Genomic DNA, 15549 nt, shown 5'->3' with positions numbered 1-15549 from the left:
TGTATAGATTTGAGTGGGTGGTTGGCTATGTTTGCTATTGTGTGGTATATGTGAAACAACATGTTAGTTTGGTGTGTTAGTTGAAACAATGTTTCTCCAAGGTGTTTTATCACAGAGTTGAGTATATGGCACTTTCCTTATAGTTCCCCTCACAGGATTTCAAACACTTCTAAATTAGTGAAACAAGATGTTAGTTGAAAGATTATCTCTCCACAGTGTTGTTTCACAGAGTTGACTCTACGGCACTTATATTACTAGTCCTAAGTTCTAAACATTACTAACTTAGTGAAACAAGAGGTTATTTGAAAGATTGTCTCTCAACAGTGTTGTTTCACAGAGTTGAATATATGGCACTTTCCTTATAGTTTCCAACTTAGGTTTTCAAAGACTTCTAACTTACTGAAATAAGCTGTTGAAAAATGGTCTGTCGGGGCGCCTGGGTGGCTCAGTCGGTTAAGTGTCCGACTTCAGCTCAGGTCATGATCTCACAGTCCATGGGTTCGAGCCCCACATCGGGCTCTGTGCTGACAGCTCAGAGCCTGGAGCCTGCTTCGGATTCTGTGTCTCCCTCTCTCTCTGACCCTCCCCTGTTCATGCTCTGTCTCTCTCTGTCTCAAAAATAAACATTAAAAAAAAAAAGAAAAATGGTCTGTCGACAGTGTTGTTTCACAGAATCGAGTATATGGCACTTTCGTTTTACTTCTAGGCCTAGGTTTTCAAACACTTCTAACATAGTAAAACAAGATGTTAGTTGAAATATTGTCTCACAACAGTGTTATTTCAGAATTGATTTTAAGGAACTTTCATTATAGTTCTCCATGCAGGCTTAAAATCACTTCTAATGTGGTGAACCAAGATGTTAGTTGAAAGGGGGTTTCTAAATGGTGTTGTTTTTAAGAGTTGAGTATATGGCACGTTCCTTATACTTTCCTGCAAAGGTTTTCTAACATAGTGAAACAAAATACTACTTGAAAGATTGTTTCTCTACAGTGTTGTTTCACAGAGTTTAGTATAATGTACTTTCCTTGTAGTTTCCTCCACAGATTTTTAAACATTTATAACTTAGTGAAACAGTATGTTTGTTGAAAAATGGTTTCTCCACAGTGTTGTTTCACAGAGTTGAGTCTATGGCACTTTCATTATAGTTCCATGCATTTATTTTCAAAGGCTCTCTGCTCCTTCCCTGCTCACATTCTGTCTTGGTTTCTCTCTCTCAAAAATAAGTAAATATTAAATTTAAAAAATAAATAAATAAAATACTGCAAACTTACTGTAACAAGATGTTAGTTGAACAATGGTTTCTTCAAAGTATTGTTTCACAATGTTGAGTATATGGCACTTTCCTTATATTTCACCTCATAAGTTTTCAAACACTTCTAAATTAGGGAAATAAGATGTTAGTTGAGGATGGTTTCTCTGCAGTTTTGTTCCACAGAGTTAGGTATAATGCACTGTACATATAGTTCTCTCAAATGATCTCAAACACTTCTAACTTAGTGAAAAAAGTTGTTCCTGGAAAACAGTTTTCCACAGGGTTGTTTCACATAGCTCAGTATATGGCACTTTTGTTATCATTCTAGTCCTATGATTTCAAACAGTTCAAACATAGTCAAACAAGATGTTAGTTGAAAGATGGTCTCTCAAAGTGTTTTTTCACAGAGTTGAGTATATGACACTTTTGTTATAATTCTAGGCCTAGGTTTTCAAAAAATTCTAACATAGTGAAACAAGATGATAGTTGAAAAATGATTTTTACTGAGTTATCTCAAAGATAAGTATCATATACTCAACTATGGGAACAACACCATGGAGAAAAAGTCTTTCAACTAACTTCTCTCACTGAGTTAGAAGTGTTTGAAAACATATGAGGGAAGTATAAGGAAGGTGACAATTACTCAAGTCTGTAAAGCAACACTGGAGAAACCATCTTTGAACTAAAATTTGATTCACTAATTTAAAAGTGTTTGCAAACTTATGTGGGGAAATATAAGTACTGTATACTCTACTCTGTGAAAGAAAACTTTGGATAAATCATATTTTAACTAGTATCTTGATTCACTAAGTTAGAAGTGTTTGAAAACTTATGCAGGGAAGTATAATGAAAGTGACCTATACTCAACTCTGTGAAAAAACATGGTGGAGAAACAATATTTCAAGTAACATTTGATTCACTAAGTTAGAGTTGTTTCATAACTTAGGTCTAGAAATATAATGAAAGGGCCTTGTACTAAACTCTGTGAAATAACATGGTGGAGAAACCATCTTATAACTAACTTTTTAATTTCCTTAAGATTGAAATGTTGGAAAACGTATGTAAAGAAGTATAAGGAAAGTGTTGGATATGTGTGTGAAACAACACTGAGGAGAAACCATCTTCAACTAACATCTTTTTTTTTTCACTAAGAGAGAGTGTTTGAAAATTTATGTGGGGGGACTATAAGAAGACAACTATATACTCAGCTCTGTGAAACAACACTGTGGACAAATCGTCCTTCAATCAATATCTTGTTTCACTAAAAGTGTTTGAAAATCTAGGGCTAAAAGTAAAACAAAAGTGCCATATACTGAAGTCTGTGAAACAATACTGAGGAGAAACTATCTTTCAACTAACTTCTTGTTTCACTAAGTTAGATATTTGATAACTTATGCATAGAGTATAGGAAAATGTCATATTCTCAACTCTGTGTAACAACACTGGAGAAACTTTCAACTAAAATCTTATTTTTTTCAAAATTTTTATGTTTATTCATGTTTGAAAGACAGAGAACAAGCAGGTGTGGGCCGGAGAGAGAGGGGACACAGAATCTGAAGCAGGTCCAGGCTCTGAGCTGTCAGCACAGAGCCCAATGAGGGGCTCGAACTCACGAACCGCGTGTTCATGACCTGAGCCGACATCGGACGCTCAACCGACTGAGCCACCCAGGCACCCCTCAACTAACATCTTATTAACCAAAGTTCAAAGTGTTAGAAAAACTATGCAGGGAAATATAAGGAAAGTGTGATGTACTCAACCATGCAAAATAACACTGATTTATTGTTTCACTCAGTTAGAAGTGTTTGAAAACCTATGTGGGGAACTATAAGGAAAGTGCCATATCTCATTTCTGTGAAACACTATGCAGAAACCCTCTCTGAACTAAATTCTTTTTTCATTAAGTTAGAAGTGTTTGAAAACCTGTGTGGAACTGTAAGGAAAGTGTTGTATACTCAACTAGTTTAAACAAATCTGTAGACAATCCATCATTCATCTAACATCTTGTTTCACTAAGCTAGAAGTGTTTGAAAAACTTTGCAGTGTCCTATAAGGAAAGTGCCATGTACTCAACTCCGTGAAACAAATGTGAAATAACATGGTGCAGAAACCCTCTTTGAACTATCTTCTTATTTCATTCAGTTAGAAGTGTTTGAAAACCTATGTGGGGCAGTAAAGGAAAGTGTCATATACTCAACTCTGTGAAAGACCACAGCGGAGAAACCATCTTTCAACTAACACCTTGTTTCACTGAGAATTGTTTGCAAACCTCTGAGGGGAATTACAAGGAAAGTGCCCTATACTGCACTCTGTGAAACACTATGCAGAAACACTCTTTGAGTGAATGTCTTATGGTTTTATGTTAGAAGTGTTTGAAAATCTATGTGTAGAAGTCTAATAAAAGTGCTGCATACTCAAATAGGTTAAGCAAATCTGTGCAGAATCTATCTTTCTTTTAACATCTTCTTTCACAAAGCTGGAAATGTTTGAAAACCTTTGTGAGGACCTATAAGGAAAGTGCCACGTAATCAATTCTGTGAAATAACACATGGGGAAATGGGTTCTTCAACTAACTTCTTATTACCCTGTTAGGAATGTTTGAAAACCTCTGCTTGGAACTGTAAGGAAAATACCATAAACTCAACTCCGCGATGAACCCAGTGGAGAAACCATCCTCAAATAACATCCTGCTTAACCAAGCTAGAAGTGTTTGAAAACCTATGCATGGAACTATAAGGAAAGTGTCATGTACTAAACTCTGAGAATGGACACTGTGCAGGAACCCTCTTTCAACTAACTCTTGTTTCATTATGTTAGACATGTTTGAAAACCTATGCTTGGTAGTATAGGGAAAGTGCCATATATTCAGCTCTGTTAAAAAATACTCTGTAGAGAAACCATCTTTCAACTAACATCTTGTTTCATTAAGAAGTGTGTGAAAACTTGTGCAGTGAGGTTCAAGGAAAGTGCCCTATACGGCACTTTGAAACACACTATGCAGAAACCCTCTTTGAACAAACTTCTTGCTTTAAATTAGAAGTGTTTGAAAACCTATGTGTGGAATTATAAGGAAAGAGCCATATACTCAACTAGCTTAAGCAAATCAGGTAAGAATCCACGTTTCATTTAACATCTTGTTTCATGAAGCCAGACATGTTTGAAAACCTTTGCAGGGACCTATAAGGAAAGTACCATGTAATCAACTCTGAACGAACACACTGGGGTAAAGGGTTCTTCAACTAACTTATTACTCTTTTAGAAGTGTTTGAAAATCTCTGTGTGGAACTATAAAGAAAGTTCCACAAACTCAACTCTGCAAATGAAACCAGTGGACAAACCATATTTCAACTAACATCTAGTTTCATGAAGTTAGGAGTACCAGAAAAACTATGTGGCATTATAATGATAGCACATTATACTCAACTATTTTATTTTATTTTTAAATTTTAATGTTTATTTATTTTGGAGACAGAGAGAGACAGAGTGTGAGTGGCAGAAAGGCAGAGAGAGAGGGAGATACAGAATCTGAAGCAGGCTCCAGGCTCTGAGTCGTCAGCACAGAGCCCGATGAAGGACTTGAACCCACAAGCTGTGAGATCATGATCTGAGCCAAAGTTGGACGCTTAACCAACTGAGCCACCCAGGTGCCCCTATACTCAACTATTTTAAAGAAAACATTGGAGAAACCATCATTCCAGTAACATCTTGTTTCACTAAGCTCAAAGTATTTGACAACCTATGCACGGAACTATTGGGAAAGTGCCATGTGCTTAACTCTGTGAATGAACACTGTGCAGAAACCCTCTTTCAACTAACTTCGTGTTTCATTATGTTAGACGTGTTCAAAAACCTATGCTTTGTGCTAAGGAAAGTGCCATATACTCAATTATGTTAAACAACTCTATGGAGAAACCATCTTACAAATAACATCTTGTTTCACTAAATGAGAAGGGTCTGAAAACTAATGTGGGGAACTATAAGAAAAGTGCCATGTACTCATCTCTGTGAAACAACACTGGGGAGAAAGACTCTTCCAACTAACTTTTTGTTTCACTAAGTTATATGTGTTTTAAAGCCTACATGTGCAATTATAAGGAAAGTGTCATATACTCAACTCTGTGGAAGACCACAGTGGAGATACCATCTTTCAACTAATGTCTTGTCTCACTATGTTAGAAGTGTTTAAATCGATAGTCCTAGAAATATAACGAAACTGCCATATACTCAAATGTGTAAAGAAACCATCTTTTAACGAACATCTAGTTTCACTAAGTTAGAAATGTCTGAAAAACTATACGAAGCCCTATAAGGAAAGTTCATTATACCCAACTCTTTTAAAGAACACATTGGAGAAACTATCATTAAACTAATATCTTGTTTCACTAAGCTCAAAGTATTTGAAAACCTATGTGCAGAACTATAAGGAAAGTGCCATGTTCTCCACTCTGTGAATGAACACTGTACAGAAAATATCTTTCAGGTAACTTGTTTCATTATATTGGACATGTTTGAAAACCTGCTTGGTAGTATAAGGAAAGTGACATATACTCAACTATGTTAAACAATTCTGTGGAGAAACCATCTTTCAACTAACATATTATTTCACTGAGAAGGGTCTGGAAACCTATGTGGGAAACTATAAGAAAGTTGCCATGTACTCAACTCTGTGAAAAAATCCTGGGGAGAAACGCTCTTTCAACTAACTTCTTATTTCACTAAGTTAGAGATCTTTTAAAACCTATGTGTGTGATTATAAGGAAAGTGCCTTATATTCAACTCTATGAAAGACCACAGTAGAGAAAACGTGTTTTAACCAACATATTGCTCCACTAACTTCGAAGTGTTTGAAAACCTCTGCAGGGAAGTATAATGAAAGTGCCATATATCAACTGTGTGAAATATCATTGTGGAGAAACTCTCCACAATGTTAGTTGAAACTAATATCTTGTTTCACTAAAGTAGAAGTTGTTCTTTTGTCTGTCCTAGATGTGGGTTCCCATTGATAAAGAGCCTGAACTAGGGTTAGGGTTAGATTCCTGAAGGTGTCAGGGACAGAGTCACTGGAAGTTCAGTGATCTCCCTGGTGGGCTGAATGGAGGGCACATGTAAGGCTGCATTTCAGGCTTAAGGATTGTGTTCAGGAGTCAGAAGATTGGGCAAGTGTTAAGTTTAGGCTCAAAATTCCCTCCTTTAGCTCCATCCTGGTGTGGTGGAAATGTCATGGAGAAATTCTGGCTACCACACTGAAATATACCCTATTGGACTTTGGCCCAAATACTTTCTTTTCTCAGACCTCAATGGCGTGCTCCTCAAGGTCAAGGCTCTGCCTAGGACTAAGATTTCGTGCTAGGAAGCAACAGGTGCTGAGCACCCAGCAGAGCAGTGGTCTCCCCAGAGGGCTGAATTGAGGGTGCAGGTTTGGGTGTGTGTCAGGCTTAGTGTTTGAGTTCAAGGGCTGATCTATGGTATGGGCCAAGCTTAGGTTTGGCCTCTGTATCCCGTTTGTGCAACTCCATCCTTGCTTTGGAATCAGCATGGCTACTTTCTAACCTCAGTGTTGAATAATCCTGTACTGATTTTGGGCTCCCGATCCATTCTGTTCTCAGACCTAGGAATAGCACCCACGTAGGGAAAGAGGCTTGGCTAGGGTTAGGATTAGGTCCTGGGAGGTTTCTGGGGCTGAACCAGTACAAGTCCAGTGATCTCCCTGAAGAATTGAGGTGAGGGCACCAATTAGGGTGTGGGAAAGACATAAGGTTTTGGATGCACTGGACACCCGATGGTGTGTTCCAGGCTTAGGTTTTGGCCCCAAATATACTTCAAAGCTCCACTCAGGTCCTGGAAATATTGTAGTCAACCCCTTGAATCCTCGCTGAATATTTCAGCACCCATAATGGGTTCCAAGTCTGTTCATCTCCCAGCCTAGGAGGTGGGCCCCCTTAAAACCAGAGCCATGGCTAAGGTTAAGCTGATCTCCCAGGAAGTTCCAGGGACAGAATCACCAAAGGTGCAGTGATCTCCCTGGAGGGTTCCGTTGAGGTTGCAAGGTCGGGTGCACTTTAGCCTTAAGGTTTGATTTCAGGAACCAGAAGATTGTGTGTGCCAGCGATAGGTAAGTTCTCACGATGTCCTCCTACAGATCCATCCCAGCCCTGGAAATGTGGTGAAATGCTGATCTCCAAACTGAAATATTCCACATTGGTCATTGGCCCCATATCCGTTCTTTTCTCCAACCTGAATGGTGGGCCCTCCTAGGGCCAGAGCTCTGGCTAGGTTTATGGTCAGGTCCAGGGAGGTTCCAGGGGCTGAACTTCCAGGAGCACATGTGTCTCCCTGGAGGGCTGAGTGTGGGATACCTGTGAGGGTGAGGGTCAGGCTTGGGCTTGAGATTATAGGGACAGCCAGTGGTGTGGGCCAAGCTTGTGTTTGACCTCAAGATCCCCATTGTGCAGCTCCATCCATGTCTTGGAAATGTGAACGTGATTATCTGGATTCCTTGCAGATCAATCCTGTATCAGACATGGGCACCACATGCATTCTTTCCTCACACCTATGAGGTGGGCCTGGGCCCCTTGAGGACAAAGCCTGGGTTAGGGTTAGGGTTAGGTGCCTGTAGGTAACAGGGCCTGAATCGACACCAGTTCAGTGATCTCCTTGCAGGGTTGAGTTGAGGGCACCTGTTTGGGTATGGGACACTCTTAGGGTTTGTGGGCAGGAGATGGTCAATTATGTGTTCCAGGCTTAGGTTTTGGCCCTGGGTCTCCTTTGCAGCTCCATTCTGACCCGGGAAATGTCATGACCAATTCCTGGGTTCCTTGTTGAATAATTCTGTGCTGCTCATGAACCCTAAAGTTGTCCTTCTCACTGTCTTAGGAATTGGGTCCCCTTTGATAAAGAGCCTCAGCTAGGGCTAGGGTTTGGTCCCTGGAGGTAACAGAGGCAGAGTCACAAGCAGTGAAGTGCAGAGATCTCCCTGGTGTGCTGAGTTGAGGTGCACAGTAGGCTGTGATTCAGTCTTAGGGTATGGGTTCAGGAGTTGGAAGATTGGTTAGGTGAGGGTTACGTATGTTCTCACAAACCCCTCCTGCACCTCCATCCCAGCCCTGGAAATGTCTTGGTGAAATTCTTGCCTCCACGCCAAAATATTCTAGGTTCTTCATTTGCCCAAAATGTGTTCTTTACTCAGGCCTCAATGGTGGGCCCCTTAGGGCCAGAGCCCTGTCTAGGCAAAGGTTAGGTTCCAGGAGGTGTCAGGGCCTGAACTGACACTTGTTTGGTGATCTCCTTGCAGGGTTAAGTTGAGGCTGGCTGTTCAGGTGTGGGACACCCTTAGGGTTAGTGGGCATGGGACAGCCGATTGTGTGTTGCAGACTTAGGTTTTGACCCCAGGTCCCCTTCTGGAGCTCCATTCTGACCCCGGAAATGTCATGACCAACTCCTGGGTCAGGAGTCAGAAAATTGTTTGGGGAAGGGTTATATTTAGGCTCAGAATCTCCTCTTCTTGTTTCATCCCAGCCATGGAAATGTCATGGTGAAATCCTGGCTTCCATGTTGAAATATTCCCCATTGGTCTTTGGCCCCATATCCATTCTTTTTCCATACCTCAATTGTGGGCCACCTTAGGGCCAGGGCCATATCTAGGGTTAGGGTTAGATCCCAGGAGGTGCTGGGGCAGAATCCCCTGCCAAGCAGTAGTCCCTGGAGGGCTGAGTTGAGGTCACATGTTTGGGTACAGATTAGGCCTCATCTTGGGGTTGAAGGGCTGGCCTAAGATGTGGGCCAAGCTTAGGTCTGGCCTCACAATCCCCCTTGTGCAGCTCCATCCCTGCTTTGGAAATGGCATGCTGAATAATCCTGTACCAGCTCTGGGCTCCAAATCCGTTCTGTTCTCAGACCTAGGAGTTGGGTCCCTAACTTTACCTTGGGTTAGGGTTAGGTCCCAAGAGGTTTTGGAGACTGAGCTAACACCAGTCCAGTTATCTCCCTGGAGAGATGAGTTTGATGCACTTGTCAGGGTGTGGGACAGGAATAGGGTTTGGGTGCAGTGGACACCCGATGGTGTGTTTCATGATTAGGTGTTGGCCCCAAATTCACTTCTGAAACTCCACTCAGCCCCTGGAAATATCATCGTCAACTCTTCAACTCCTTGCTGAATATTTGGCGCTGATCACATTTCCCAAGTGTTTGTATCTCAGTCTTAGAAGTTGGGCCCCCTTAAAACCAGAGCCATGGCTAAGGTTAGGGTTAGCTCCCAGGAAGTTCCAGTGGTAGAATCACCAATGTTGCAGTGATCTCCCTGGTAGGCTGAATTGAGGGCATAAGGTCAGGTGTGCTTCAGGGTTAAGGTTTGGTTTCAGGAGCCAGAAGATTGTGTGGGTCAGGGATAGGTAAGATCTCACAATTCCCTCCTGTAGCTCAATACCAGACCTGGAAATATTGTAGTGAAATGCTGATCTCCATGCTGAAATATTCCATGCTAGTCATTGGCCCCAATCTGTTCTTTTCTCAGACCTCAATGGTGGGCCCCATTAGGGCTGGATCCCTGGCTAAGGTTAGGGTTAGGTTCTGGGAGGTGCCAAGGGCTGATCTGCCAGCAGTTCAGTCATGTCCCTGGAGGGCTGAGTGTGGGGATCCTTTGAGGGTGAGAGTCAGGGTTATATTTGGGGTTATAGGGCCAAACAATGGTGTGGTCCAAGCTTTGGTTTGGCCTCAGGATTGCCCTTGTGCAGCTCCATCCCTGCCTTGGAAATATCATGGTGATTATCCAGGCTCCTTGTGGATTAATCCTGAACTAGTCATGGGTCCCACATGCATTCTTTCCTCAGACCTATGAGGTGAGCTCCCTGAGGACAAAACCCGAGCTAGGGTTAGGGTTAGGTCTCTGTAGGTGCCAGAGCCTGAACTGGCACCTTTTAAGTGATCCCCCTGCAGGGCTGAGTTGAGGGTGGCGGTTCAGGTGCAGGACACCTTTAGGGTTTGTGGGCAAGGAACTGCTGATTGTGTGTTCCAGGTTTAGGTTTTGGCCCCGGGTCCCTTTCTGCAGCTCCATTCTGAAACTGGAAATGTCATGACCAACTCGTTGGTTCCTCCCTGCACCACTCATGGGTCCCAAAGTTGTTTTTTTCTCTGTCATAGGAGGTGAGCCCCCTTCTGGAAAGAGACTGAGCTAGGGTTAGGGTTAGGTTCCTGGAGTGTCAGGGGCAGAGTCACCAGCAATGCAGTGATCTCCCTGGTGGACTTAGTAGAGAGTGCATGGTAGGCTGCCCTTCAGGGTTAAGGATTGGGTTCAGCAGTCATAAGATTGTTTGGGCGAAGGTTAGGTTTTGGCTTAGAATCCCCTCCTGCAGCTCCATCCCCACTGTGCAAATGTCATGATGAAATTATGGTTTCCATGCTGAAATATTCCCCATTGGTCTTTGTCCCCACATCCATTCTTTTCTCATACCTCATTTGTGGGCCACCTAAGGCTCAGGGCCCTGTCTAGGGTTAGGGTTAGATCCCAGGAAGCGCCAGGAGCAGAACCCCCACAGGAGCAGTAGTCTCCTCAGAGGGCTGAGTTGAGGTCATGTATTTGAGTGTGGGTCAGGCTTCGTCTTGGGGTTTAACAGCCAGCCTAGTATGTCAGCTAAGGTTAGGCTTGGATCCCCTTTGTGCACCTCCATCCCTGCTTTGGAAATGGCATGGTGATTTTCAAAGTTCCATGCTGAATAATCCTGTACCTGTTTTTGTCTCCAAATCCATTCTGTTCTCAGACCTAGCAGTTTGGCCTTCATAGGCAAAGAACCTTGGCTACGGTTAAAGTTAGGCCCCTGGAGGCTTTAGGAGCTAAACCGACACCAGTCCAGTGGATTCCCCTGGAGACCTGAGTTGAGGTTGCCTGTTAGGGTGGCAGGACAGGCATATTGTTTTGGCGCGGTGGACACCAAATGCTGTGTTCCAGGCTTATGTTTTTCGGAGTTAGAAGATTATATGGGCAAGGTTTTGGTTTAGGCTAAGAATCCCCTCCTGCAGCTCCATCCTAGTCATGGAAATATCTAGGCAAAATTCTGGCTTCCACTCTGAAATATTTTCCGTTGGTCTTTGGCCCCAAATCCATTATTTCCTCAAAACACAATGGTGAGCCCATTTATGGCCAATGCCCTGGCTAGGATTAAGGTTAGTTCCTGGAATGTGCTAGGGACGGATCTGCCAGCAGTCCAGTCACCTCCCTGGAAGGCTGAGTGGGGGATACTTGTGAGGGTGCAGGTCAGGGTTAGGTTTGGAGTTATAGAGCCAGCCACTGGTGTGGGCCATGCATCAGTTTGGCCTCAGAAGTCCCCATGTGCAGCTCCATCCCTGCCTTAGAACTGTCATGGTGATTACTGGTTTCCTTGCAGATTAATCCTGAACCAGTCATGAACCCCACATGTGTTCTTTCCTCAGATCTATGAGGTGGGCACCCTGAGGGCAAATTCCAGGCTAGAGTTAGTGTTAGGACCCTGTAGGTGCAAAGGCCTGAACTGACACCAGTTCAGTGATCTACCTGCAGGTCTGAATTGAGGGTGCCTGTTAGGGTGTGGGGCACCCTTAGGGTTTTTGGGCAAGGGACAGATGAATGTGTGTTTCAGGCTGGGGTTTTTTCCCCCTGTCCCCTTCTGAAACTCCAGTCAGGCCCTAGAAATCTCATGGTCAACTCCAGGGTTCCTCGCTGAATATTTGGTGACCCATCATGGGCCTCAAGTCTGTTCTTTTCTCAGACCTAGGAGGTTGGCCCCCTCAGAAGCATGCAATGTCTAAGGTCAGGATTGGGCCCCAGGAAGTGCCAGCAGCACAACCACCAACAGTGCCCTGATTTCCCAGGAGGAATAAGTTGAAGCCATATGTTTAAGTGTGAGTCAGGCTTCGGGTTGAGATTCAGTAACCAAAAGATTGGGTGGGCCAGGGTTAGGCAAGGTCTCAGGATATCCTCCTGAAGGTCTATCCTGGCCATGGAAATGTCATGGAGAAACTCTAGTTTATATGCTAAAATATTCCCCGTTGGTCTTTGGTCACAAAGTCATTCGTTTCAAAGACCTCAATGGTGGGACTCCTTTGAGCCAGAGCTCTGGCTAGGGTTAGGGTTAGGTCCTAGGAGGTGATGGAATGAACCCCCAGCAGCTCAGTGGTCTCTCTGAAGGTCTGAGTAGAGGATTCATGTTAGGGTGCTGGTCACACTTAGACTTTGGGTTCAAGGGTCAGCCTACAGTGTGGGCCAAGCTTAGGTTTGGCCTCACGATCCTCCTTGTGCAACTTCATCCCTGCTTTAGAAATAATATGACAATTTTCCAAGTTCCATGATGAATAATCCTGCAGCTCTTATGGGCACCAAATTCGTTCTGTTTTCAGTCCTAGGAGTTGGGTCCCCATAGGAATAGAGCCTTTGATAAGGTTAAGGCTAGGTCCTGAGAGGTTTCAGGGACAGGATTGACACCAGTATGATGATCTCCCTGGAGGGCTGAGTTGAGGGTTCCTGCAAGAGATGGAAAAGGCATAGGGTCTGGATGAAGCAGATGGCCAATTTTGTGTTCTGATTAGGTTTGTCCCTAGATCCCCTTCTGAAGCTCCAGCCAGGCCCTGGAATTTTCATGGTCAAATGCAGGGTTGCTCACTGAATATTCTGGCACCCATAATGGGCCCCAAGTGAGCCCTCTTAGAAGCAGAGTCATGGCTAGGGTTAGGGTTGGCTCCCAGGAAGTCCCAACAGCACAACCACCAACAGTGACATGATCTCCCTGCAGGTCTGAGTTTAGGGTATATGGTCAGGTGCCTGTCAGGATTAGGGTTTGGATTCAGGAGCCAGAAGATTGCGTACTAAAATTCTGGCATCCACAATGAAATACTTCCCATTGGTCATTGGTCTGAAATTCGTTCTTTTCAAAGAACTCAATGTTGGGGCCACTTAGGGCCCGAGTTCTGGCTAGGGTTTGGGTTAGGTCACAAGAAGAGCCAGCTACTGAAACCAGATCTGCTCAGTGGCCTCCCCAGAGGGCTAAGTGGAGAGAGCATGATAGGATGTGGGCCAGGCTTAGTCTTTGGGTTCAAGGGCCGGCCTATGGTGAGTGCCAGCCTTAGGTTTGGCCTCAGGATCTCCCTTGTGCAGCTGCATCCCAGTCTTGGAAATGTCATGGCAATTACAGATTAGCCCTACGGTGGTCATGGACCACAATGCATTTTTCATCAGAACTGGGAGGTGAGCCACCTGAAGAAAAGAGCCTGGTCTAGAGTTTGGGTTGCATACCTGGAGCTGTTAGGGCCTTAACCAACACCAGGCAGTGTCCTCCCTGGGGGTATGAGTGGAGGGCGCATGGTAGGCTGCTATTCAGGCTTAGGGTTTGGGTTCAGGAGTCAGAAGATTGTTTTTGGTGAGAGGTTTAGGTGCAGAATCCCCTCCTGTAGCTCCATCCAGGCCATGGAAATGTCATGGCAACATTCTGGCTTCCATGATGAAATATTCCCTGTTGGTCATTGGCCTCAAACCCATACTACTCTTATACCTTAGTTGTGGGCCCCCTTAGGGCCAGATCCCAGGTAGGGTTAGTGTTAAGTCCCAGGAGGCACCAGGGACTGAACCCCCTACAGCACAAGAGTTTCCCCGGAAGGCTGAGTGGAGGGCGCATGTTAGGGTGAGGGTCAGGCTTAGTCTTTGAATTCAAGGGCCAGCCTATGATGTGGGCCAAGCTTAGCTTTGGCCTCAATATCCCCCTTGTGCAGCTCCATGCCTTCTTTGGATATGGCATTTCAATTTTACAAATTCAATGCTGAATAATCATGCAGCTCTTATGGGCTCCAAATCCGTTCTCTTCTCAGACATAGGAATTGGGCGCCCATAGGGAAAGAGCCTTGGCTATGGTTAAGATTAGGTCCCAGAAGGTTTCAGGGGCAGGACTGACACCAGTGCAGTAATCTCCATAGAGGGTTGAGTTGAGGATGCCTGTTAGGGGGTGGGACAGTCATAGGATTTGGATGCAGTGGACAGCTGAATTTGTGTTACAGGCTTAGGTTTTGGCACCAGATCCCCTTCTGAAGCTCTGGTCAGGCCCTGGAAATCTCATACTCAACTACAAGATTCCTCGTTGAATATTTCAGCGCCCATTATTGGCCCCATAGCTCTTCTTTTATCAGACCTATGAGGTGGGAGCACCTAAAAACAGAGCCATGGGCAGGGTTAAGTTTGGATCCCAGGAAATGCCAATGGCATAACCACCAACAATGCTTGATCTCCAAGGAAGACTGAGTTGAGGGCACATGGTTGGATGGGAGTCAAGATTAGGGTTTAGATTCAGGAGCCAGATGATTCTGTGGGCCAGTTTTAGGCAAGGTGTCAGGATCTGCTCTTGCAGCTCTATCCTGGCCTTGGAAATGTCATGGAAAAATTCTGGCTTCCACACTGAAACATTTCCCATTGGTCATTGGTCCCAAATTAGTTATTTTCAAAGACCTCAATGGTGGTGCCCCTTAGATCTAGAGCCCTGGCTAGGGTTAGTTTTAGGTTCCAGGAGGTTTCAAGGGCAGAACGTATACTTGTGCATTGATCTCCCTGGAAGGCTGTGGTGAGGGCACCTGTAAGAGTGTAGGACAGGCATAGGGTTTGGGTGCAGTAGACCACTGATTTTGTTTTCCAGGCTTAGGTTTGGGCTCCAGATCCCCTTCTGAAGCTCCAATAAGGCCCTGGAAATTTGATTGTCAACTCCAAGGCTCCTTGCTAAATATTTCAGTACCCATTGTGGCCCCAAGACTATTATTTTTCCAGACCTAGGCCATGGGCCCACTTAGAAGTGGAAAATCCATCTTTCAGGTAGCTTCTTGTTTCACTAAGTTTGAGTTGTTTGAATACCTATGTAGGATTTTATTTTTTTAAAAAAGATCGATACTCTCAATTTTGTGAAACAGTACTGTCTAGAAACAATCTTTATACTAAATTCTTATTTAACTAAAGTAGAAATTCGTAAACCAATATGGGGAAATATAAGGGAATTCCCCTATACTGCATTCTGTGAAACAACACTGTGCAGAAACCCTCTTTCAACTAGCTTCTTGTTTCATTAAGATAGATGTGTGTGAAAACCTATGTATGGAACTATAAGGAAAGAGCCACATACTCAAATCTGTGAAACAACACTGTGTAGAAACAATCTTTCAACTAAATTCCTGTTTGGGAAAGTGCCCTTTACTGCACTCTATGAAACGACACTGTGCAAAAAAAAAAAAAAAAAAAAAAAGTCTTTCAATTAAATTCTTGTTTCAGCAAGTTAGACCTGTTTGAATACCTATACGTGGAA

The sequence above is a fragment of the Panthera tigris genome, chromosome X (assembly GCF_018350195.1).
Source record: "Panthera tigris isolate Pti1 chromosome X, P.tigris_Pti1_mat1.1, whole genome shotgun sequence".
Taxonomy (NCBI): Eukaryota; Metazoa; Chordata; class Mammalia; order Carnivora; family Felidae; genus Panthera; species Panthera tigris.
This window is presented reverse-complemented; position numbering follows the sequence as displayed.